The following is a 27,729-nucleotide window of genomic DNA, read 5'->3' as shown; positions in this document are numbered from 1 at the left end:
CTTTCCAGGCTAAGGGAGCGATACTGGCTACCCTGCGCTAATTCCATGACCAGGAAGGTCATTAGGGAGTGTGTAGTCTGTAGACGTGTACTAGCCAAGCCTGGTGTACAGAAAATGTCAGACCTACCCGTGGATCGGATAACGCCGGACCTCCCACCTTTTACTCATGTGGGTATTGATTATTTCGGCCCCATAGAGGTAAAGAGAGCACGGAGTACCGTCAAGAGATGGGGTGTCATTTTTACTTGCCTAGTGACACGGGCCGTTCATCTTGACGTAGCACACTTCCTCGACACTGCATCCTGTATAAACGCCATCAGAAGATTCATTTGCAGACGGGGTCCAGTACGCTCCATAAGGACGGATCAAGGGACCAATTTCGTTGGTGCCCAGAGAGAGCTAAACCAGGCCCTCAAGCAGCTGGACCAAACTAAAATTAGCACCATAATGGCGGACTCTGGAGTAAAGTGGATTTTCAATCCCCCCTCTGCGGCCCACTTCGGTGGGGTATGGGAGAGGTTGATCAAGTCGACAAAAAGGATCCTCCAGTCGGTCCTGAAGGAACAAAAGGTGGATGATGAGACTCTCCTCACAGCACTGTGTGAGGTGGAAGCCATTATGAACGATCGCCCACTTACCACGGTGTCCAACGACCCCAAAGATTTAGAACCCCTTACACCAAACCACCTACTCCTCTTGAAGGGACAACCTGTTATGCCTCCAGGTGTATTTGAGAAGGAGGATATGTACACCCGCAGAAGGTGGAAACAGGCACAATACCTGGCCGACATCTTCTGGAAACGCTGGGTGAGGGAGTGCTTGCCCATGATGCAGGAAAGATGTAAGTGGCAGACCCAGAAAGAGAACTTCGCCCCTGGTGACTTGGTGGTCATAGTGGACGACACAGCGCCCAGGAATTCCTGGCCGCTTGGACGGATCCTGGAAACCTTTCCGGATAACAAGGGCCTGGTACGAAGTGTCAGGGTGAAGACCAAGACCAATGTGCTACAGAGGCCAATCACGAAGCTTTGCCTACTACTGGAGTCAAAGGAGGATTGCCAGCTGTAATGAACACTCGCCCGACCATATTTTGTAATTGTGTAGGCACAATTAGGGGCCGGTGTAAAGGCCGAATGAGTGTTTTTTGTTATTTATTATTATTATTATTATTATTATTAGTATTATTATTATCATTATCATTATTTTTATCAATAGAAGGTAATGATTGAGGGGAATGTTATGATTGAGGGGAAGGTTATGATTCTGTGTAGCCTGTTGGGTGGACTCTGTGGCGCTGTGAGTGGATCACCTGCACCTGTCGGGTGATCGGGCACAGCGCAGCGGAGATCATTAGATAGGTGATAGGAATCAGCTGTTGGGCGGTAGCCGATGGGGAAACCATATGATTTTCTTACCGCTTCAGGACGCTTTCGGAAACTGTTTAGATTACACTTTAAGCAATTAGACCAGGTTAGATGACGTTTTAGGATCACTGTGATCAACCCTCCCATGTAACCTACTTATTCTAATTAAATCGGGTCACCACATCGGTGTCTGATAACGGAGCTTAATGTGTGGAAAACTATTTCTTTGGACGTTGAGCGCGTATGGATTCACTCCCCGTCTACACCAAGAAGCGGCATTCTGGCATGTTGCCGCTACAATTTGTAAATCTGGTATGTCATAAATGTATAGATGTAGCAGTACTGTCTATCTGTATGTCATGTATGTCATATATGTTATGATGCATTGAAAATGGGGGACCCTGATGTAAACAAGACAAAAGTCTTTCTCTGGTCTGCATCCCCTTAACAATTGTGTGTATTGAGCTGTACTGTACTGTACCCATTCTGCAATCTGTTAATACAATTTTCAATCAATCAAATAACAACCAGTAACTTCACTGTGCTTCTTAAACAAGATGTAGCAGTACTGTCTATCTGTATGTCATGTATGTCATATATGTCATATGTTATGATGCATTGAAAATGAGAGTTGTTCCGATACCAGTATCGGAAATGCCTCCGATACAGCCTAAAATGCTGGTATCGGTATCGGCGAGTACACGTAAAATCTATGCTCCGATGCCATATGATGCCATATGATGTATACTCCTGCTGAAGTGAGCATTATAAAACAAACGTGTTTTTAATCGACCGTGAATTAAAGTGTCAATGCCGTTTGTCATTTTAACAGCAGATACTTTCTTAAATGCCATCGTCCCGACAGAGCGGTGTTGACGGGAGCTCTGATGTGTTCGCTTGCTGGTGTTATTAGCATTAGCTGAAGAGCTATCTGAAAAGCTAGTTTTAGCTTAACGTTACCTTGGCTAAAGTTGGAGCTATTCATAATCCAGCAATAATGGCTGCAGACCTGCAAGCAAAGTACAGCAAGTTGGCAAAGGAGTATTCCAAGGTAAATCACTTTTTCACCAGTAACGTTACATTGTCTTTCCATCTAGCTCACGCTAAATGGCTAACCTAAGTGTCGTCACTGATCGACCTCTCCCACACATGCACGCAATTACTGACATGTTGCGGACAGCCATACTGGTGACAATGTTTAGCTTTTAGTGCCTGAGGCGGAGTCTCAAAAGAGAATGTTGAATATTTATTGTGCATTAAAAATCACAACATAGACGTTACTACTAGTCAGAGCCTCTGCTACTAGCTAACTGAACCGGAGCAGACTGGCTACTGTGGATAGCAAGTGCAACAACGTATAACGTCCGTGCGGAACCAATGTCCCAACAACCTTTCCGTGGGTGAACTCATTGAGCATAATTGTCAATTAATGATACTAATACTAAGCTATACAATCACCTGTTGTTGATTAAATACCATTACTTTCTAGTTATTACTAAAAAAACATTATATATAAAACAGTATCTGTAACTGTAAAAAAAAATATATATAAAAAAAGTTTTATAATTTATATAATATTATTATTATAATTTTTTTAATGTATGCACTGGTATCGGATCAGTATCGGTATCGGCCGATACCCAAAGCTTACAGGGCTCGAAATTGCGACCGAATTTGTCGCATATGCAACCAAAATTGCATCTGTGAATGAATGAATGAATGAAAACTTTATTTAACAGATTGCAGAATGGGTACAATACAGTACGGCTCAATACATACAATTGTTAAGGGGATGCAGACCTGAGAAAGACGTTTGTCTTGTTTCCATCAGGGTCCCCCATTTTCAATTCATATAGACATTTATGACATACACAACATACATGACATTTATGGCATAGGGACATATAGGTATTTAGTACTGATACATTTGTGACATAAACGGTATTCAAATATACAGTACTGTTACCCCTAGATCCTGACAGAGTATATACATATGATGGGGAGGGGACTGTACATTAGGAGGGGGTGGGTGGGTGGGAGAGAAATATACATACGGTGGGGAGGGAATATATACATGCGGTGGGGAGGAGACTGTCTATTAGGAGGTGGTGGGGGTTTTGGGCATTTACGGTGGCCAGTTTCGAATTGCAGCCTCCCGTAGGTGCTCTTTAAGAGCGGTTTTGAATGTGGGCAGGGATTCACATTCCTTTACAGCTTTGGGTAGGGCGTTCCACATTGTTGTGGCATAATTGCGAAACGTGTTTAGTCCCTTGTTTGAGCCGAATCTGGGTTTAACATGATTTGTTGAGCTTCCTCTGGTGTTGTGGTATTCACTGACCTTTGTACATGGGCACCCCGGTCGTATAGTGTATCTTGTAGACCAGGCCCATTGCAAGTTGCTGTACTCTGTCGTCTACTCTAAGCCATCCTAGGTTGTCAAAGTGGGCAGGGGTGAGGTGGGTTCTGGGGTTCAGGTCAAGTAGTAGTCTGACCAGTTTGTTTTGTGATGTTTGTAATTTTGTTTTAAGCGCCTTTGAGGTGCTTTGGTACCATGAGGTGCACGCATAGTCATAGTACCCTTGAATGAGTGCTCCTGCCAGAGTCTTCAGGGTATTCTTGTTTACCAGAGAGGAGATCCGGTACAAGAATCTAGTTCGTTGGTTGACTTTTTTTTATTACATTGGATGCCATTTTGTCACAGGAAAGATTTGCCTCTAGGATGGAACCCAGGTAGGTAATTTCGTCTTTCCTTGTGACAATATTGTCACCCACTGTAACTGAGAAGCCGTCGGTCTTGCTGAGTTTGTTATTTGAACCGAAGAGAATGGACTCTGTTTTGCCCATGTGTAATGATAGTTTGTTATCAGCGAGCCATATGCAGATTTTGCCTAGTTCCGAGCTGAGGGTTTTTTCAACCTGCAACTTGTTCTTGTCAGAGACCAGCAGGGCTGAGTCGTCCGCAAACAGGAACAAGTTGCAGTCACAGGCTGACGACATGTCATTTGCATACATTAGGAAGAGTAGCGGTCCTAGTATGCTTCCTTGTGGAACACCACAGCTCACTGTGAGGGGGGGGGATAGAGTACCGTTTACCTCTACCATCTGTTCTCTCCCCTCCAGGTAGGATTGCATCCAGCTCACAGCTATCAAAACCAATTGCTTTTAGCTTGTCCATCAGAATGGAGTGATTGACAGTGTCGAAGGCCTTTTGTAGGTCCAGCATGACCATGCCGCAGTATTTGCCCGCGTCCACCTCTTGTTTGATGTGGTCGTTCAAATAGAGGAGGCATGTGTCAGTGGAGTGGGACGTTCTGAAGCCAGATTGGAATTCGTAGATTAGATTTTTTTCCGCCAGGTACTTTTCGACCTGTTCGTAGACTTATTTTCTCCATGACTTTCAAGATGGAGGTAAGAATAGAAACAGGGCGGTAGTTGCCTGGGTCTAATTTGCTGACCTTTTTGTGCAGAGGGGTCACTCTCGCAATTTTGAAGTCCTTGGGGACGTGCCCCTGTTTTATAGATAGGTTTATTATGTGTGTGATGACTGGGGTGATGGCGGCTGCTGCGTCTCTGAGGAATTTGGAGGGGATGTTGTCATGGCCAGTGGCCTTGTTAGGTTGGAGGGCGCTCAATTTTTTGAGTACCTCATCGGTTGTTACCATTTCAAGTTTGAAGTCGTCTTTGTGGACCCCTAGGTTTTTGTAGTATGCTACTATGTGTTCTACCCCATAATGCCCTGAGTGGGAGGGTAGTTTGTTTACCAGTGTTGTGGCTATGTTTGTGAAGAAGATGTTTAAGTAATTGGCTACATCCAGCTCGTCTGTGATGAGCGTGTTGTCCGTCTTTATGTTTATGTTTGAGAATCTGGTTTTAAGTTTTTTACTGCAGCCTAGTTGATTATTGAGTAATTTCCAAAGTTTGCGGGGTTTGTTTTTGTTTTCCTCAGTTTTGTCGTTGATGAAATTTCTTTTTGCGGTTCTGATCATGGTGTTTACGTCATTTCTTAGTCTGTTTCTTTGAATTTTTAGTTCAACCACGTGGGCTTGGAGTTCACTGTTTGAGCTTTTGGAAAGCTTTGTCTGACTTTTATGAAGTTCAGAGCATTTTTTGTCTCTGGTTTTCATAGCGGCCAGTATTTCAGTGTGCATCCATGGCTCAGCGTGATTTTTAACCCTGGTGGTTCTTATGGGTGCCATGTTGTTGAGTATTGCTGTGAATTTGGTTTTGAATCCAAGCCATGTTTCTTCAACCTGTGCACCACTGAGTTCATCTGACCAGTCCAAGCTCCCCAGTTCTAGGTTAAAGGCCTCTCTAGAGTAAGTTTTGAGGTCTCTAGATGTGACTGTTTTGTGACAGCCGGCCTTCTGTTTTAGCTTTTTGCGTGCAACCTCAAAATATAATTGGGAGCATTCGTGCAAGTGCAAATAATTGTTCTGGTGCAACCTCCTCCTCAGGGGAGGAAATTAGGCCACTTTACTCGCCAAATGAGAGTATTTTTTACGTTTGGCGAGTGATTCATGAAGACCACTCGCCAGTCTGGCGAGTATACAAAAAAAAAAAACATTCTGCAATCACTGACTGCACTGGCAAACGGTGCGCGTCTTCTGAGTGCTCGCTTTAGTTGACAGTGCCACGAGAGCACTGCACAAGACCACCCGCGGACATATAATGTTTAATAAAAGTTTGCGCAGTACTGGCCAACCCGCGGACATATAATGATAAAAGTCCTGCGTTACTAGGCTAGCCATCAGGAGCACTCTCAAACGGATAACGTTAAACACAGCAGAAGATGGAAAACAGACAGACTGACCAACGGGGAACTGCATCCAACCCTAGTACAACCCTCGAGTATAAGTTACTAAGGACACATTTAAATCACAGAGGTGTAATGTTAGTCTACTGGAAATGTATACAGTGGTTAGCTTCTAGTTTTAGCGATAGCTGCTTGCTAGCTAACGTTAGCCCTGTGTGCTCAAAGCAGCCAGCTAGGTGTATCTGTTATGACTATAATGTTTCCAAAAAAGCACCGGACTACGACGTAAGGTTAGACATTTTATTTCATGCTCAAAAGCCCCTGGCTTGCACATCGCAGTCACGAAAGGGGCTAGCTAAGCTCAACCAGCGCACTGTGTACAACAGCACACCAACCCAACTGACGTTATCACAACACTTGACGGTACTGTCGTAAGACCACCGTGCTGTCTTAAAGGCACAGTGTGCCTACCCAGATGCATACACAACATTGACGAGGCTTGACAACCGAGGTTCAAAGTTAACTTGATTGATTGAAAACTTTATTAACAGATTGCAGAATGGGTACAATACAGTACGGCATTTTCAATTCATCATAACATGACATACAGATAGACTACTGCTACATCTATATATTTCACATCTATCTATACACTTCACAACATACTTCGGTTTTTTTCTTTCACTGCCCAACCCAGTCCAACCCAGCATCTTTCACTGCCCAGTTCAGCCCAACCCAGTCCAGAATAGATACCTCTTTCATGTTAATATGTTTTATGCTAATATTGTGAAGAGTAGAGATTAATGTTTTATGCTAATACATATTTTAAAGAGTAGAGACACGGTGTGATTATTTTACTATGATTGAAAATGGCTGGTAAAAAAAAATCAGATACTCGCCAGTTGGCTGGTAAGCCAAAAAGTTAGTTTCCTCCCCTGCTCCTCCTCCCCCTCTCCATTCGCTAGTTTGTCACTCAGTATGTGCCTTGTGAGTTGACAGTGACCCTTCTAACCAATCAAACGTGAGCTTGACGTTCTTACATTTAATGCTGATTTTAGATTGGTTAAGATTAGCCTTCAAGCCTCGCTGTCTTCTCTCATCCTACAGCAAGTTGTTGACGCACACACATTCACACACGCTGCTCCCAGTGCTCGCATTGCCCATGCCCCTCCCCCTCACAGACCGTCTAGTCCAGTGTTTCTCAACTGGTGGGTCGGGACCATTTTGAGTGGGTCGCGAATGTGTGTGTAAAAACGTGTTTTTTAACTACCTATCTTTGTGAAAGTGGCTTCTCAGCTCTGGTCCAGCTGAAGACAAAGCAGAGGAACAGATTGGACATTGAGCATGACCTCAGAGTTGCTTTGTCTACCATCACCCCAGACTTTGAGACTCCCATTAGTTCCCTGGGATGTTAAGGTAAGAAGTCTGCTAAGAAGGATAGATTATTTATTATTATTATTTTATTTCATTGTGTTTTTAGCCCTAGTTGCACTTTTGTTGCAACCCCAGTTATCCCATTAGTTCCCCCAAACTTACTGTAGAGAAGTCTGCTAAGAAGCATAATATTATTTATTATTATTATTTTATTTCATTAGTTATCCCATTAGTTCCCCCAAAACTTAGGTTTGTTATGTTAAGCTAAGAAGTCTGCTAAGAAACATATATTATTTAATTTCATTGGGTTTTTAGCCCTAGTTGCACTTTTGTTGCAATTTTTTGTGTTTATTTCATGTTTTTAACAGTGCATGAAAGATTGTGTATTACTGTAAAAAAGAAATTGAAATAAATCATAGTGGTTAATTGGGTCGCGACTTAATGACTAAGGAAAATGTTGGGTCCCGAGGCTAGACCAGTTGAGAACCACAATCTAGTCAACATCTCTCATTCGCTCTGAAGAGAGCAGCTCCTCTTTCAACATCACTTAACAAAATAACGCACAAGGCGTTGCACAAGGCGTTGCACAAGGCGTTGTTTAACGTTATGTAGCTGGCTAGCTACTGATAGGCGCTTGTGTCAACGGCTGATACCATCATATGCATTCGTTTTTGCAGCTGTTGGCTAGCTAGCTAGCTAACGTTAGCTACCTAGCAACTGTAGCTAGCTAATACTGACTACCTTTTAATTCGCAATGGAGTGGAGCTAACTAACTGTACAAATCGATGTGATTGGCTGAGACTGTATTTTGTACGGTTGGCTGCCTGGCTGTTGTGGATTCGGGTAGCCAGCTAGCTGGCTGGCATTTCATAGTGCAGTAGTGTGTGTATCTATGTACATTGATGATAAAGAGGGGTTTCTCCCCTCCTAATGTACAGTCTCCTCCCCATCATATGTATATATTTTATGTTAGGATTTCTGGGTAACAGTAATGTGTAATGTCACAAATGTAACAGTACTATATACCTGTATACCATGTATGTCCCTATGTCATAAATGTCATGTATGTTGTGTATGTCATAAATGTCACTATGAAATGAAAATGGGGGACCCTGATGTAAACAAGACAAACGTCTTTCTCTGGTCTGCATCCCCTTAACAATTGGGTGTATTGAGCCGTACTGTATTGTACCCATTCTGCAATCTGTTAAATAAAGTTTTCATTCATTCATTAATTAGCTGGCTGTTGTTGGCTGAAAGTTCGAGTTCTCATAGCCGTGAGTAATCGATCAATCGATTACTCAAGCCCACCCCTATAAGCTATACAAAAAGAAAGTTTAATGTGACTGATCTAGAATCGGAATATTCCACCCATAAATAGCTAATGTCAAATGGAAGTATTGTATATTCTGTACTTAGTTTGAAAGTGGTCAGACAGTTCCCTCTGTGTGTAATACAGACAGTCGTCACACATTCATAAATAACACTTACAGAAAAGCTTATTGTGCACTGTAATAAAAGACGTTTTGTTCAATGGGGGATTTTTTTATGTACAGAATACAGTGAAACGTGGTATTTTTGCCCAAGGTTATCGTACCCTCAAAATGTCATACCGGCACATGCCTAGTCTACACTATAGGCTACACTACTAGGTCTACACTACATAGTTTAAGGCTACTTTCACTGTTTTACTGAATTACAGTACTGTTATATTGTCGTTTTTTTATCAATACTAAATATATATTACATATATATTGTTGGTGCTCCTTACATTTTGATGGGTGCTCCTAAATGTTTGCTGGTGCTCCCAACTTTTTGAAGTTGGGAGCACCAGTGCTACCAAGTAAAAATGTTAATTTCGAGCCCTGGCTTAGGTATCGGAATCGGATCGGGAAGGAAAAAATGGTATCGGAACATCTCTATATTTAAGACAAGCCTTTTATCTACCAATAACCATAAGAGTTCCCTATGCATACTGTTTATGTTTGTTGTTATGGGGCAATGTAGGACTAGTCTGGCAGCTCTGTTCTGGGTCATTAGTAGTTTCCTCTGTGCACTGTCAGATGCAGAGGCCCAAACAGGTGAGCAGCAGTCCAGGTGGCTTAAAACTAATGACTTAACGACCTGTCCTAGAATATGTGCTGGAACATAAGGAAGGCATTTTCTTGCCATATAAATAATAATAATAATAATAATGGATTGGATTTTATATAGCGCTCTTCTCTGACTCAGAGCGCTTCACAGAGTCCATTATTCGTTCATACACAGTCATACCGGTGGTGGTAAGCTACAATTGCAGCCAGAGCTGCCCTGAGGCAGACTCACGGAAGCGTGGCGAATAATCATCGCCTACGGCCCCTCCGACCACCACCAACATTCATTCACATGCATACACATTCATACGAGGCCATTACCCATTTTCTTAGCCACTGTGTCAATGTGCTCTACCCATGTCAGTCGACTATCTATTATGACTCCCAGTAATGTAACCGTATCAACCACACAGATTGATTGAATGAAAATGTTATCAACAGATTGCAGAATGGGTACAATACAGTACGGCTCAATACACACAATTGTTAAGGGGATGCAGACCAGAGAAAGACTTTCGTCTTTTTTACACCAGGGTCCCCCATTTTCAATTCATAATGAATTGTAAGTAAGGGTGCAACTAACACAGTGCAATCCATTCTTTGTGGATCTATCCCTGAGACAGTTGTCTTTATGTAAGACATTAATCAGTATTTTCTTTTCTTATCTTTTAAACTATGTTTTATGTGTAATTTGTTCTATGTATTGTCTTTTTTTTCTTTTTTTTATTTTTTAAACAACATACATAGACAACATTCATAGACAATACAATATCAACAGTACATAAATATAAAATAAAGACAAAAATGAGAAAATAAAAAGTGTGGCATGGGTCCTTCGGTCCATTCTATAATTGCATTATTTATTTACATTTCCATTTATTTCCTTGTATCCTTTTCAATCCTGTGATGTCGTTACTTCCCCTCCTATATTCTTCCCACTTTCCCCATTTCCATTCATACTTTTCTTCTTGCAGCCTCAGCAGATGTGTGATTCTCTCCATTTCCTGTATCCCCTCTACTATCTCTATCCATTGGTCTTTCATCGGCACTTCTACCTTGTACCACAGTTTAGTTAAAGCTTTTTTGGCTGCCACTATCAATATCTTAATCAAGTATTTGTCTTCCCCTTGGATTCCTTCTTGTGATAGATTCCCCAAATACAACACTTGGCCTCCCTGGGGTATTTCGTATCCTATTATTTAATTTATTGTCCCTCCTATCTCTTCCCAGTAGTACCTTATCTTCTGGCATCCCCAGAATATGTGTGTATGGTTCACCCCTTCCTGTCATGTATTGTCTTTTATATGGACCCTGAGTCCGTGATAAAATGTAGATTGATTGACATCCATGAGGTGTTTAGGAATGATAGAAATGAAGAACAAAATTACTTTAAGGAATGTAAATGAAGTGGTAAAATGATCACCTCTGGCGAGCTTGTCTGTGTCCAGCAGACCATCCTCGTTGCCGCGGGTGATGGGAAGCATGTGGACGTCTGGACAATCCATTAGGGGGTTCTCTTCTAGACGTCGACACAAAGATGCACAAAACAAATTCATCATGGTGGACGGAGTGGATTATTTGCCAAAAAACTAAAGGCTAAATTATAGCAGGTTAAGAGAAAAAGATACCTTCATGTCATAGTTCATAATGCACCGACAATAGCCTACATCTGCCAAACTTATTTTTGTCAAAGTGCTTGAATCTTCCAAGAGATTGTAACGCAAGCTTCGTAACAAAGACCTGTGTCAAGCTAGCGACAACAATATGACTTTCTATCAGAAACTTTCAAAATAAAAGCTGCAACATATGCATCTTTTCAGCTTTTTATACCATCGCTTGTAAAAGGTGTAAGACATTTTAAAACACAGCCTAGTGAGAGACAGAGAGACTGGTGCTGGAGGGGCCTCAGTCTGTAACTAACTGAGAGACTGGTGCTGGAGGGGCCTCAGTCTGTAACTAACTGAGAGACTGGTGCTGGAGGGGCCTCAGTCTGTAACTAACTGAGAGACTGGTGCTGGAGGGGCCTCAGTCTGTAACTAACTGAGAGACTGGTGCTGGAGGGGCCTCAGTCTGTAACTAACTGAGAGACTGGTGCTGGAGGGGCCTCAGTCTGTAACTAACTGAGAGACTGGTGCTGGAGGGGCCTCAGTCTGTAACTAACTGAGAGACTGGTGCTGGAGGGGCCTCAGTCTGTAACTAACTGAGAGACTGGTGCTGGAGGGGCCTCAGTCTGTAACTAACTGAGAGACTGGTGCTGGAGGGGCCTCAGTCTGTAACTAACTGAGAGACTGGTGCTGGAGGGGCCTCAGTCTGTAACTAACAGAGAGACTGGTGCTGGAGGGCCCTCAGTCTGTAACTAACTGAGAGACTGGTGCTGGAGGGGCCTCAGTCTGTAACTAACTGAGAGACTGGTGCTGGAGGGGCCTCAGTCTGTAACTAACTGAGAGACTGGTGCTGGAGGGGCCTCAGTCTGTAACTAACTGAGAGACTGGTGCTGGAGGGCCCTCAGTCTGTAACTAACAGAGACTGGTGCTGGAGGGGCCTCAGTCTGTAACTAACAGAGACTGGTGCTGGAGGGCCCTCAGTCTGTAACTAACAGAGACTGGTGCTGGAGGGGCCTCAGTCTGTAACTAACAGACTGGTGCTGGAGGGGCCTCAGTCTGTAACTAACTGAGAGACTGGTGCTGGAGGGGCCTCAGTCTGTAACTAACTGAGAGACTGGTGCTGGAGGGGCCTCAGTCTGTAACTAACAGAGAGACTGGTGCTGGAGAAGTGGACAGGGACAGAGGTGAGGTGAGACAGAGGTGAGACAAATGTGAGACAGAGGTGAGACAGGGTGAGGTGAGACAGAGGTGAGACAGAGGTGAGACAGGGTGAGACAGAGGTGAGACAGAGGTGACAGAGGGTGAAAACCTTTAAATTCCTTGGACCCCACCTGGGCTCACGACACCCAACAGAACAATCCCAGCAGCAACTGTACTTCCTAAGAAGGCTGAGAATATTTGGCATGCCACCCAAAATTCTCAGCAACTTCTATAGAAGTACGGATGAGAGTGTCCTTACCAGCTCAATCACGGTCTGGTGTGGAAACTGCACTGCTAAGGAGAGGAAGGCACTCCAGCGAGTGATTAAAACTGCTCAGTACATCTCTCGAGCAGCCTTCCCCTCACTTCAGGACATTACTCTACCAGGGCCACCAGGAGAGCCCATGACATCATTAAGGACAGCACACACCCCCAACACAGACTCTTCAACCTCCTGCCATCAGGCAGGCGCTACAGGAGTCTGAAATCCAGGACTACGAGACTGACAAACAGTTTCTACAGGCCTTTCCATCAGGCTTGTGAACAGCTCCCTCAGCTAGCTAAATGTCTGGATGTAACAGTACTGTTTATCTGTATAAATAATAATAATAATGGATTGGATTTATATAGCGCTCTTTGTGACACCCCAGAGACCCCAGAGCGCTTACAGAGTCCATTATTCGTTCATACACAGTCATACCGGTGGTGGTAAGCTACAATTGCAGCCAGAGCTGCCCTGAGGCAGACTCACGGAAGCGTGGCGAATAATCAACGCCTACGGCCCCTCCGACCACCACCAACATTCATTCACATGCATACACATTCATACGAGGCAAGTAGGTTAAGTGTCTTGCCCAAGGACACAACGGCAGTGGGATGGACATGGGCTTGAGCGGGATTCGAACCACCAACCCTTCGATCATTGGACGACCCGCTCTACCCCTGAGCCACGCCGCCCCACATGTATGTCATGTATGTCATAAATGTTATGAATTGAAAATGGGCAAACAAGACGAAAGTCTTTCTCTGGTCTGCATCCCCTTAACAATTGTGTGTATTGAGCTGTACTGTACCCATTCTGCAATCTGTTAATACAGTTTTCAATCAATCAATCAATCAAACTGTGAGGTCACAGCAGCAGTCAGGTCAGAGTGTCTGCCTGGCATAAAATAAAGAGGGGGGGGGGGGGGGCTAGCATTCACAAGCCTGATGGCCTGTGGGTAGAAACTGTTTGTGAATATAGATAAGTAAGGGATAATGTATAGCTACGAGGTCATTGTCGCAAAATAATTGACCGCCACGGAGTTTAGAATACCGAGGCGCCTCACAGAGGTGTTCTAAACGTCAGTGAAGGTCAATTATTTTGCGACAATGACCGAGTATAGCTATACATTATCCCGCTTATTACATGGCTAACTTACTAACAATCAGGGAGCGAAATTAACTTTTTGACTCACCGGCCAGTGGCGGGTAGATGGGAAGAGTCTACCCGCCAAGCATATTTCTTACCTGCCAATTTTTTTTTGATTAAAAATATATATATATATATTTTATATAAAAAAGAAAAATTTAAATAAAATATATATTATATAATCATATTTGTAGTTGTATTATCTGCGAGACATCGCCAACACGCAATAAGTCAAAATGCTTGCTATCTGCAAACAGCTCCACTGTCTATACTTGAGTAGCCTCCAGCTCCAGCAAGGATTCTCCGGCCCTGCAGCTAGACCCTATATTCAGCTAGACCCTACATTCAGCATGCAAGGATTCTCCGGCGATGCAGATGGACCCTATTTATAACGTTACGGTTCTTTTGTCAAATCACATTCAACATGCCCTCAGCTAGAATACGCATTCAATCAATGTTATAAGACATTGATATCAGGAGCTATCTGTAGCTACTGCTAGCCCGGTAGAAAACGTTAAGACAATTTAGTTTACTGGGACAGATCGATCTAACGTGAGCTAGCTAAGCTAGCTAACGAGGGAACGGAGGTATTATGCACTCGAGTCGACTATTGCTGGAGCATTTGTTGATATCAGCAGCTATCAGTAGCTAGCCAGCTAGATACCGTTAGACAATGCCTCGTCATGTATTAAACTAAAAGTGAATAGTTGACTGGGTCATTGTTTAAACAGTAACGGTAGCTCATGGAGGTCTGATATAGACTAGAGCAGACTGCCCGCATATCGCAATGGTGGCGTTTCAGGAAGTAAACAAGCCAAATGAGAGCTTCTGATTGGTCATTTGCTTTCTTTCTCATGAAACCAGTCACGTCACTCTACTGTGATTGGACCGTTGACTTGAGTGCAATGTGGGACTTGTAGTTTTTTAACGATCTCGCAGCGGAGAAAAAAAAGACGAGAGGCTATAATCTGTACTCGCACAATCAAAATAAGAGTATCGTTATGAACTACACGTCTACACGCCACACGGCGGGCAGCCCTCTAAGTGTCAAGCGCCAAAGGTAAAAACTGAGCGCCCCTGGCGGGCGGCGGGCTTTAGTTTCGGTCCCTGCTAACAATATACCTAATTCATTTTACACCATCGACAAGACGAGATCAAATGCAGACACAGTTGTTCTGTGGCTCAGTCAGCCCAAATAAAGTTATTATTATTAGTGTCTGATTGCACTGATGCAGTGTGTGTCAGTGGGCTTGATTGCTCCAGCTGCGAACAGCGGTCATTATTGCTCGGTCGCGATTGTGATTGGTCAATAGAGCTATTTACCCGTATCACCGGTCATTATTGCTCGGTTGCCCCTGGCAGCGGTGAATTATAGAGAAATAACTGACCGCTGTTAGGGGCAACCGAGCGCTATTGACCAATCACAATCAAGCATTTCGGCGAATGTGAAAACGCCATGTAATAAGATCATATATTCCTTTATTGATCCCCTTGGGGAAATCCAGGGCCTGTAAATAAGATTTTCATTGTACGGCAAACTGTCTGTGTAACTGTGCACATGACAATAAAACAATCTTGAATCTTGTTAATCCTGTTGTGGCCTATGGCTGAAACTAAGGCAAAGGAGGAAAGACCTTTTCTGTGGATTTTTGCTTATGTTGATCTGATAAACATACTGCAAACAAATTATCAATAGGCTACTCTTGGGCTAAACAATACATCCATATTGTCAATTGTCAAAAAAAGGACAAGAAAAATAAAACACTATCAAACAGCAGCTTTCTATCACTATCAAACCGCATGTATATATTCTCTCCCAGCCGTATGTATATTTCTCTCCCACCCACCCACCCCTAATGTACAGTCCCCTCCCCATCATATGTATATTTCTCTCCCACCCACCCCCTCCTAATGTACAGTCTCCACCCCACCATATGTATATTTCTCTCCCACCCACCCCCTCCTAATGTACAGTCTCCACCCCACCATATGTATATTTCTCTCCCACCCACCCACCCACCCCCTCCTAATGTACAGTCTCCACCCCACCATATGTATATTTCTCTCCCACCCACCCACCCCCTCCTAATGTACAGTCCCCTCCCCATCATATGTATATACTATGTCAGGATCTATCAGTAACAGTACTGTATATTTGAATACCGTTTGTCACAAATGTATCAGTACTAAATACCTGTATGTCCCTATGCCATAAATGTCATGTATGTTGAGTATGTCATAAATGTCATGCTGAATTGAAAATGGGGGACCCTGATGTAAACAAGACGAAAGTCTTTCTCTGGTCTGCATCCCCTTAACAATTGTGTGTATTGAGCCGTACTTTGTACCCATTCTGCAATCTGTTAAATAAAGTTCTCAATCATTCATTCATTCATCACTGATGTTTTACTTATTTTTTATCAATAAAGCTTCCGGTATCAGGAGAAATGTAATATTCTATTGTGAAGAGAATCACGTCGCTGCAGATGCTCGCAGTTAGTTGACCACGGAGACGGTAAAGTACGACACATGAAAACACAACATTTGGCATTTTTACAATGAAGCTGGATTGAACAACGTCGAGGAAAGAGCAAGAAGAGGAGAACAAGGTGAACATAATAATAACTTTATTTGTATAGTGTATATAATGTACTTACAGATGTCGTGGTGTCCACAGTGAGATCTGTTTCCACCCGAAGGAGGTTGGATCAGAGGTTTCAGTAGAAAGTCTTTCTTGGTGTCGAGTTCTGCAGAGCGACCTCACACAGTAAAAACACAAAGCGACTGTAGAGTCATCAGGGAGATCACGTGGAGTGTGTAGAGTCTCGTGTTGATGACGTAGATGATTACGTTGATAGGCTCGCGCGCCGTACCACGTGACTGAACAGGAAGCCGGGCTTGTTCAAGATGGGATAGGCGGACGCAGATCTGCGCAGGTTTGACTACTGCCTCGCCAAGCGCGTTGCATGACGGTTAGAATGTTGTCCGATTTGCTCTGAAAATCTGGCGAGGCGAGGCGCGGAACTCCCGCGGGAGCGAGCCACAAGCAGCCTTTAGAGCGAGGCGCCACAGTACCTCTCAGCCGGCTGCTCCCGGCTGGGAAGCAGGCATGCGTTGTTCATGGGACTGGGTAGCACGGTGTGTAACCTCACTCGCTATTTGCATATCAATAGCACCGGTCGTCAGGTGTGTTAAATACGTTCTCAGACACATTCACACCTACCTTGTTGTGAAGACGTGTTACATTCCATTTGTAGACGCAATTAGGCACTGTCTTTAGTCTGTGCCCAAGCGAGGGGACATTAAATGCGCATTCGCGGGAGCTCGCGCACGCGCCGGGAGCGCGCGTGCACGTGGTGCGTGTCACTCCAGATGATTTCAATAACGCACCACTGCTGGGAAGCGACTTGCTACGGTCGCGCAAAGCGCCTATTGGCTCAGAAAAGTTGTCAGTCACCAGCCATGTGACAGCCAGGGAGTTATGAGACGTTTGATTGATTGAAAACTTTATTATGTTATGCGTTATCAACTTATCATCATATCATCATGATAAACTTCAAGCTGTCAGACACACACACACAGACATACAGCAGTGTGTTGTGTGTGCGTGCGGCCAGGAGCGCGCAACAAGATGGTATACATTATGGTATATGAATAGTATATTCCACTGTAGCAGTATATGGTGTGCTGTACATTTGAATCTGATCTAATTTTGCACACGGCCATCGCATTATAATGAGCTGGACAGGTGTGTAATGTGTGTGTGGTGACGTGAAAGCGTATCTGCCGCGCGATACTAGGCGAGAGGCTCTCGTGAAATCGGCAGTGTCCGCCCTCTTAACTCCTCCCCCGGCTTCATTCGGCTACTCTCGTCTACTAGTCGAGGCAAACCGAAATCCATCTTGAACAATTATGTTAGCAGGAGGCCTGTTGGAGAGACTCGCGCTCTGAACATCACTAGCGCAGTGCTGCACATTCACCAGCAGGTGGCAGCATTGGATCATTGATCAGACTGGAAGCAAGTTTGAGTTTTGATTGATTGATTGAAAATTGTATTAACAGATTGCAGAATGGGTACAGTACAGTACAGCTCAATACATACAATTGTTAAGGGGATGCAGACCAGAGAAAGACTTTCGTCTTGTTTACATCAGGGTCCCCCATTTTCAATTCATCATAACATGACATACATGACATACAGATAGACAGTACTGCTACATCTATACATTTATGACATACCAGATTTGCAAATACAGTACTGTTTGTGATACAAAAATAGTCCAGAAAAGAGAGTATATACATTTGACATAGAAACTGTACATTGGAGGAGGTTGGGGGGGGGAGGTTGGGTAGGAGGAGTGGGTGGGGGACACTGTACAACTGAACAAGCAAAACTGTACATTGGAATATTGACAAGACCGTACTTGGTCATTTACTGTACATTGGGGGGGGGGGGGGACATTTACAGCGGCCGGTTTAGAATTGCAGTCTCCCGTAGGTGTTTTTTTAGAGTGTTTTTGAAAGTGGGTAGTGATTCACATTCCTTTACAGCTTTGGGTAGGGCGTTCCACATTGATGTGGCATAATTGCGAAACGTGTTTAGTCCCTTGTTTGAGCCGAATCTGGGTTTAACATGATTTGTGGAGCTCCCTCTGGTGTTGTGATCGTGGTATTCACTGACCTTTGGGAAGTATTTTGACACGGGTCAAAACATGGGTACCTTGGTCGTGTGTATCTTGTAGACCAGGCCCATTGCAAGTTGCTGTACTGTCGTCTACTCTAAGCCATCCTAGGTTGTCAAAGTGGGCAGGGGTGAGGTGGGTTCTAGGAGTAAGGTCAAGCAGTAGTCTGACCAGTTTGTTTTGAGATGTTTGAGAGTTTTCTCTCTTGTAGCAGTAGGCAGTATGTAGCGCAGTACCCACACACGCCACAAGGTGGCAATGTTGATTTATTTATCAGAACGAACACATGATTGATTGATTGATTGATTGATTGAAAACGTTATTAACAGATTGCAGAATAGGTACAATACAGTAGTCTCAATACAAACAACTGCTAAGAGGATGCAGACCAGAAAAATACATCGTCTTGTTTACATCAGGGTCCTCCATTTTCAATTCATCAAGACATTGATGACATACACAACATACATCATTGTGTTTTCACTCGTTTTGAATTGAGTTGAGCATGGATTAAGGACATTTTTACTCAACTACTCCAGTTGTAGGTGCTGTACTGTGGTTTTTGGTAATTCCTAATACACTTGGGTGGTTTCTGAAATATAAAACGTCTTTTCTTTTATTATATGTGATTTTTACATAGCATTCTGTTTTCTTTTAATGATAGTGTGATCAGCTTGCTGATTCTTATTTAAAAAATTTTATGATGGTATGGTGTCTGTTTGACTATTTGGTTCTATTGTGACTTTCTCTGTTAAAAAAAACCTGCTAAGAGCTCAGATTATTTGCTAGTTTGAGAGGACACTGCACTAATTTTGTATTCAACAGTATACACTGTCTCTGACTCAAAGAAGGGGAGATGTCATGTGAATGAATGTACTGGAAGTACAATTGTGTGGGTGTCTCTAAGACCAGACCATATTAGGCGCTCATGCGCCGGAAGTAGTTAATTCCATGTATGCTACAAAAACAAAGCTCTGTGTGTGACGAGAAGCTAGATAAACCACAACAACCTCTGGAGTTAAAGCAGGTCGTCAAGAGTGTTTATTATATCGGTCATAACTTGAACAACCACCTCCATCACAGCTGTCTTCATGTCTGTATCCACTGACCGCCTCCATCACAGCTGTCTTCACTATCCCTCCACTGACCACCTCCATCACAGCTGTCTTCATGTCTGTATCCACTGACCACCTCCATCACAGCTGTCTTCATGTCTGTATCCACTGACCACCTCCATCACAGCTGTCTTAATGTCTGTATCCACTGACCACCTCCATCACAGCTGTCTTCATGTCTGTATCCACTGACCACCTCCATCACAGCTGTCTTCATGTCTGTATCCACTGACCACCTCCATCACAGCTGTCTTCATGTCTGTATCCACTGACCACCTCCATCACAGCTGTCTTCACTATCCCTCCACTGACCACCTCCATCACAGCTGTCTTCATGTCTGTATCCACTGACCACCTCCATCACAGCTGTCTTCATGTCTGTATCCACTGACCACCTCCATCACAGCTGTCTTCATGTCTGTATCCACTGACCACCTCCATCACAGCTGTCTTCATGTCTGTATCCACTGACCACCTCCATCACAGCTGTCTTCATGTCTGTATCCACTGACCACCTCCATTACAGCTGTCTTCATGTCTGTATCCACTGACCACCTCCATCACAGCTGTCTTCATGTCTGTATCCACTGACCACCTCCATCACAACTGTCTTCATGTCTGTATCCACTGACCACCTCCATTACAGCTGTCTTCATGTCTGTATCCACTGACCACCTCCATTACAGCTGTCTTCATGTCTGTATCCACTGACCACCTCCATCACAGCTGTCATCATGTCTGTATCCACTGACCATCTCCATCACAGCTGTCTTCATGTCTGGATGGAGTGGTATGAGGTGGGTTCTAGGAGTAAGGCCAAGCAGTAGTCTGACCAGTTTGTTTTGTGATGTTTGTAGCCTTGTTTTAGGGCCTTTGAGGTGCTTTGGTACCATGAGGTGCAAGCATAGTCGTAGTACCCTTGAATGAGTGCTCCTGCCAGAGTCTTCAGGGTATTCTTGTTTACCAGAGAGGAGATCCGGTACAAGAATCGAGTTTGTTGGTTGATTTTTTTTATTACATTGGATGCCGTTTTGTCACAGGAAAGATTTGCCTCTAGGATGGAACCCAGGTAGGTAATTTCATCTTTCCTTGTGACAATATTGTCACCCACTGTAACAGAGAAGCCGTCGGTCATGCTGAGTTTGTTATTTTATCCAAAGAGAATGGACTCTGTTTTACCCAGGTGTAATGATAGTTTGTTATCAGCGAGTCAGTTGCAGATTCTGTTCAGAGCTGTCTTGTATTTTGTGCTTTTTATATTGTATTTGTATTTATATTTTATATTGTGTATATAGGTACTGACTGTATAGGACTGTGAAGCTCTGTATTCCCCCTGTAGAGGAGCCAAAGCTATATATTTAGATTATTGTATTATATGAATGTTTATATGTTTATTTTTATAACCTTACATTGAAACGGCATTAGGAATGTTGATTGGATTTAGATACAATTGAACCGTCTTATTTGTCATAATAGAACATTCTAGAACATTTGTGATATCACAGTAGGATGTCATAGCAAACGTTCTAGAACATTTGTGATGTCACCGTATGATGTCATGACCGAACATTCTAGAACGTTTGTGTATCTATATATATTCAGCAATTCTCTCTGCCAGTCAGGTGCAGCTTGAACCAGTGCTGAGCAGTACTGAACAGATAGACTAAACAACATAGATTTACGGCTTTCCAGTGTGGAGGAATTTTCATGTGTCGAGTCGGCGGTGAATTTGGAGACTGGGAAAATACAGTTTTCTTACCTTGTGAGTAGTGAATATTTAGGTAAATAGATTTTTCTTTATCAACGAACGTACTACCTGGGTTCCATCCTAGAGGCAAATCTTTCCTGTGACAAAATGGCATCCAATGTAATAAAAAAAGTCAACCAACGAACTAGATTCTTGTACCGGATCTCCTCTCTGGTAAACAAGAATACCCTGAAGACTCTGGCAGGAGCACTCATTCAAGGGTACTACGACTATGCGTGCACCTCATGGTACCAAAGCACCTCAAAGGCGCGTAAAACAAAATTACAAACATCACATTCGGTAAAAGCGATCACGCCGCCATTTTTCTTTTGCCTAAGTACAAACAGAGTCTCAAGCGAACGCCGGTGGTCTCGCGAGAGGTTAAGCGTTGGGCCGTGACGTCAGTGGAGTCACTCCAAGCAGTGCTGGGAAGCACAGAATGGAGTGTATTCCGTGATAACACAGCCAATATTAACGAATACACCGAAACGGTGATTGACTATGTCTGTACTCAGGTAGAAGTAATAATCCCCTCCACCAAAATTAATATCTACCCAAATCAAAAGCCCTGGGTAGACAAATCCGTCCGTGAGGCTCTGAAAGTGCGCACATCAGCATACAACACCGGGCTGGTGACAGGCAACATGGAAGAACACAAGATGGCAAGATACAACGTCAGGAGAGCAGTAATAGAGGCAAAACGGCGTTACAGGGATAAAGTTGAACTTCAGTTTGAACAGGCTGACTCTAGAGGCATGTGGCAGGGCCTCAGAACAATGACAGACTACAAAGGAACCCCCCTCAAACTGAACAGTGACATCTCCTTAGCAAATGATCTCAACTCCTTCTATGCGAGGTTTGAGGCTGTGAATAACAACACCAGCCTACAAACCACGGCAATGGGGGGGGGGGGGTCTGCTGATGGAGACTCAGTGTTCAGGGTAACAGAGCATGAGGTGAGACGGATCTTTAAAAAAGTGGATATCAGGAAGGCAGCAGGACCGGACGGCATCCCCGGCCGCGTCCTAAAAGTCTGTGCCGACCAACTGGCCCCGGTATTCACTGACATCTTCAACCTGTCCTTGGAACAGGCCGTCATCCCCACCTGTCTGAAGAAGTCCACCATCATCCCTGTACCCAAAAAATCTACGCCCGCTTGCCTCAACGACTACCGCCCTGTAGCCCTCACCTCCATAGCCATGAAGTGCTTTGAGAAGCTAGTGAAGGGCTACATCTGTTCCTCCCTCCCCATCAACCTGGACCCTCTGCAATTTGCATATCGCCCCAACAGGTCCACGGAGGACGCCATAGCCCATGTGCTGCACACAGCAGCATCACATCTGGACAAGAGGCAGGGGAACTATGTGAGAATGCTGTTCATCGACTACAGCTCAGCATTCAATACCATAGTCCCCTCCAAACTCATAGCCAAGCTCAGGGACCTGGGCTTGAACTATGACCTGTGCCAGTGGGTCCTGGACTTCCTGACGGGCAGACCCCAGGTGGTAAGAGCCGGCAACTGCACCTCCTCATCCATCACGCTCAACATAGGGGCCCCCCAGGGCTGTGTTCTGAGCCCCCTCCTCTACTCCCTGTACACACATGACTGCGTAGCACAGCGGAACAACAACACCATCATCAAATTTGCTGATGACACAGTAGTGGTGGGCCTGATCTCTGCCAACGACGAAAGGGCCTACCTGGAAGAGGTAGAGAACCTGTCACTGTGGTGTCAGGAGAACTGCCTCTCCCTGAACGTCAGCAAAACAAAAGAGATGATTGTGGACTTCAGGAGGTCGGGGGTCAAGGACTACAGCCCCCTCAGCATCGACGGGGCACCAGTTGAGAGAGTGAACAGTTTCAAGTACCTCGGAGCCCACATATCCGAGGACTTGACATGGACCACACACATTGACAGTGTTGTGAAGAAGGCACGACAACGCCTCTACTTCCTCAGGCGCCTAAGGAAGTTCCAAGTCAGTCAGAAGATCCTTAGGAACTTCTACTCATGTACAATAGAGAGCATCCTGACCGGCAACATCACCTCCTGGTTTGGGAATAGCACTGCACAAGACCGTAGCAGACTACAAAGAGTGACACGTTCAGCCGAACGCACAATTAGAGGGGGGCTTCCCACCCTCCAGAACATTTACAACAAGCGGTGCAAGGGGAAGGCTAAGAGAATTATTAAGGACTCGAGCCACCCGAACAACTGCCTCTTTGAACTGCTGCCGTCAGGCAAGCGATACCGGAGTCTTATGGCGAGCACAGAAAGACTCAGAAGGAGCTTCTATCCCCAGGCCATCAGGCTGCTAAACGAACAATAATCGCTAAACGAACAATAATCACTATGCAACAACCATCAAATGCACACAGCACACACACCCACACGCACACACTCACTCAAACAAACAACACACTGCAGCACCCACTCTCCACACTTTAGATCACACAAACACACTTACACTTTATATTTATTGATAAAGGATTTGCACTACAACTCGTACACCTACTGTGAATTGTACCTAAACTGCACCTCGTCCATTTATGCCTTGCACTATATAGTATTGTATATTAGTACACTGCACAGTATTGTATATTGTATGGTAACTACGTCTACGAACATTGTACATATGTCTAAACTGAACACTGTGACCTCTTTTTTTACTTCTAATTTTTACTATGTCTTTATTTCATACTTATCTTGTCATGCACAGTCTCTGGAGCGCAACAGTAAGAAGCATTTTGTACAAAAGTATTCTGTACTTCTGTATGACAACTATTAAAGAAACTTGAAACTTGAACTTGAACACAAAACAAACTGGTCAGACTACTACTTGACCTTACCCCCAGAACCCACCTCACCCCTGCCCACTTTGACAACCTAGGTGAGTAGACGACAGAGTACAGCAACTTGCAATGGGCCTGGTCTACAAGATACACTATACGACTAAGGTACCCATGTACATGTCAAAATACTTCCCAAAGGTCAGTGAATACCACAACCACTACACCAGAGGAAGCTCAACAAATCATGTTAAACCCAGATTCGGCTCAAACAAGGGACTAAATACGTTTCGCAATTATGCCACATCAATGTGGAACGCCCTACCCAAAGCTGTAAAGGAATGTGAATCCCTACCCACATTCAAAACCAGTCTCTTAAAGAGCACCTACGGGAGGCTGCAATTCGAAACTGGCCACCGTAAATGCCCAAAACCCCCACCACCTCCTAATAGACAGTCTCCTCCCCACTGCATGTATATATTCCCTCCCCGCTGTATGTATATCTCTCTCCCACCCACCCCCTCCTAATGTACAGTCCCCTCCCCATCATATGTATATACTCTGTCAGGATCTAGGGGTAACAGTACTGTATATTTGAGTACTGTTTATGTCACAAATGTATCAGTACTAAATACCTGTATGTCCCTATGCCATAAATGTCATGTATGTTGTGTATGTCATAAATGTCTATATGAATTGAAAATGGGGGACCCTGATGGAAACAAGACAAACGTCTTTCTCAGGTCTGCATCCCCTTAACAATTGTGTGTATTGAGCCGTACTGTATTGTACCCATTCTGCAATCTGTTAAATAAAGTTTTCATTCATTCATTCATTCTACTCACGAGTAAGCAACTTTAACCAGTAGAGTGGAACATCGGCCCTCATACCCCCCATGCTGCTTTGACACCTGCATTTCCCCAAGGGGATTAATAAAGGATCATCTTATCTGTAATCAATAGGAATCCTGTACTTAGATGTGATTTTACATTTCATTTCTATTTTATTATAATATATTATTTTTCTTTATATGTTCTTATTTATCTTTGTGCATTCTCTTCCAACCATTGCTACAACATATTCAAATCACGGGTTTATTATAAATCAATGGTCTATTCTATATAAATAATTATGTACAACAACCACATAGATAGAGATAGTAGCCCAATTTACAGGGACGATTCCGCCCTCTAGCGGCCAAACATAACCGGTCCACTGACGTCATCACGTATCAACCACATGTCTTCTCACGCTCCGTGTGTCCGGAAGTGGCGACGTGTAGTGAAGTGAGCCGAGAGCTGCAACCCTAACCCTAACCCTTTGTACTTTGAGATGATATTATTCGCGTCTCTGTCTCTGAAGGAGGTGGACAGCTGCTAAACACATTGTTGTTGGACAAGTTGACCTGCTCTCTGTCTGCAGGATCAACATGAGCTCCCAAGACGTGCTGCAGAGCGCGTCCACCCTGGCGTCCTATAATTAGTGATGGCGAGATGAAGCTTCATGAAGCATCGAGGCTTTCCATCCAATTGTACCACACATGTGTCGAAGCTTCATGGTGCATTTGCTCTACTGTGCCATCAAGTGGACAATAAATGTAGAACAGGCAGAGTGATGATGATGCCAATAAACAAATAATAATGTGTCTGTTTATCTAACAGAATGATGGCAGGGACAGAGGAGAAAGTGCTTGTGTTACTACAACATTCTATAATTTAATATAGTGTGTTTTTCTAACAGAATGATGGCAGGGACAAGTGCTTGCTTCATTAATTTTTATTCAGAAAAAGCAACTCAAAATCGACATGCCATCCTGCATTTGGATCATACAGATGTGATCAGATTAGGCACAGCAATTTAGACATTACAGCAAGTTTATATGTAACGGAGATGATATCATATGGTCACCTTTTTTGCGTTGTGTTTAACTTTCTTCGATGCCCCGAGGGAGTTTAGAACCCGGGTCTGCCGTGACACGGGCGACAGGTGACAGCACAGACCGCTACACCAAGGTGAATTCACTCTTCATGACGTGTAAAGTGTGTCTTTTTAAGTGGAGTGAGTTTAACTCGCAGTACCGCTACTCGCCAGTCACTTCACAACGCTTGAAGTCCATCGTGACTGACAGTGCCTCGCGCTACCATCTGTTATATATATATATGTTGGGATTATTAGGATACATATTTATTTGTCTTTCCCAGTACTCCACGGGATTCTCCAACGCAAAGAAACTCGCAATGAATTCCTATGTCGACACTTGTGTTGCGGGGATGTTCCGGGGAACATAGGGATGATCCCGTGTTGGAGACGCGTTGCGCACCAACCCAATAGTACCCAGCTGCAGCCGTTCAGACCAGCGCTTACAAGCCCCGCACATACAAGCCCGCACATAGCAACCCCTCGCTTCCATTGGCTGATTTTGGTCACGTGATTTTGGGTCACGTTGCACGTTGCACTGCGGGATTGATTGATTGATTGATTGAAAACTTTATTAACAGATTGCCGTATGATTTGGGTCACGTTGCACTGCGGGATTGATTGATTGATTGATTCATTGATTGATTGATTGAAAACTTTATTAACAGATTGATTGATTGATTGAAAACTTTATTAACAGATTGCCGAATGGGTACACGTGACCACAGGCCCTGATTGATTGATTGAAAACTTTATTAACAGATTGTAGAATGGGTACATGTGACCTGACCGATTGATTGATTGATTGATTGATTGATTGAAAACTTTATTAACAGATTGCAGAATGGGTACAGTGACCGATTGATTGATTGATTGATTTATTGATTGATTGATTGAAAACTTTATTAACAGATTGCAGAATGCAGTACAGCTCAATACACACAATTGTTAAGGGGATGCAGACCATGCAGTACTGTTACATTTGTGACATACAGTAAATATATACAAGGGGGAGGGAACTGTACATTTATGATGAATTGAAAATGGGGGACCCTGATGTAAACAAGACGGAAGTCTTTCTCTGGTCTGCATCCCCTTAACAATTGTGTGTATTGAGCTGTACTGCAGATATATTTCAATTGCCTTACTTATTTACATAAGTATTATAGGCCTACAGCAGTATTGTACAGACAGTCTGTGTGAAGTCTGTGTGGTTATCCAGCTGCACAAAGGCAGAGCAAGAGGCTCTACAGAGGGTGGTGATGATAAAGCCATGATAAAGACCTTCAATCAGCTGAAGGGGAATCCCTCCAAGCTGCTGTCAGCGCTACACACCTTCGGCCGCTCTGGTATCAGCCATGCATCAAAACGTGCACACGCACTCAGGCGAGTCGCTAACCGTGCTGGGCCAAGTATAGCGGCTCAACCCACCTCTGTTGCCCGTCGTAAAATGAAGCTCGGGGGTCGACGACGGCTCGCTGCGGGGAGGCCGAAGAAAAGTGTGGTGAGCACAGACCATCGCTATAGTTTCCCAACAGGAGTAAAGTCTGGAACGCACCACAGCCTGTCACAAGCAGTAGAGATGTGTCGTAGCAATCCGAAGTGACATTGACCACCAATATAGCATGTACATAAAGACCCAGTGCCTCATCCGTAGCTAATATTGCACTACCACAGGACCT

At 44.0% G+C, this 27,729-nt stretch overlaps 1 pseudogene across 1 annotated transcript in view; it reads left to right on the top strand.

The window, feature by feature from the left end:
- The first annotated feature begins 1,607 nt into the window (after positions 1-1,607).
- The window catches only part of LOC311247877 (man(5)GlcNAc(2)-PP-dolichol translocation protein RFT1-like), a 77,493-nt pseudogene continuing 51,371 nt past the window's right edge, over positions 1,608-27,729 (top strand). The window contains exon 1 of the transcript in view: positions 1,608-1,676. The product of the transcript in view is annotated as a man(5)GlcNAc(2)-PP-dolichol translocation protein RFT1-like (transcript). The remainder of the gene's footprint in view (positions 1,677-27,729) is intronic.

This window comes from Notolepis coatsorum (genome assembly GCF_963971535.1).
Source record: "Notolepis coatsorum genome assembly, contig: SCAFFOLD_93, whole genome shotgun sequence".
Lineage (NCBI taxonomy): Eukaryota > Metazoa > Chordata > Actinopteri > Aulopiformes > Paralepididae > Notolepis > Notolepis coatsorum.
Note: the sequence above shows the minus strand (reverse complement) of the source record. Positions and strands in the feature narration are given on the sequence as shown.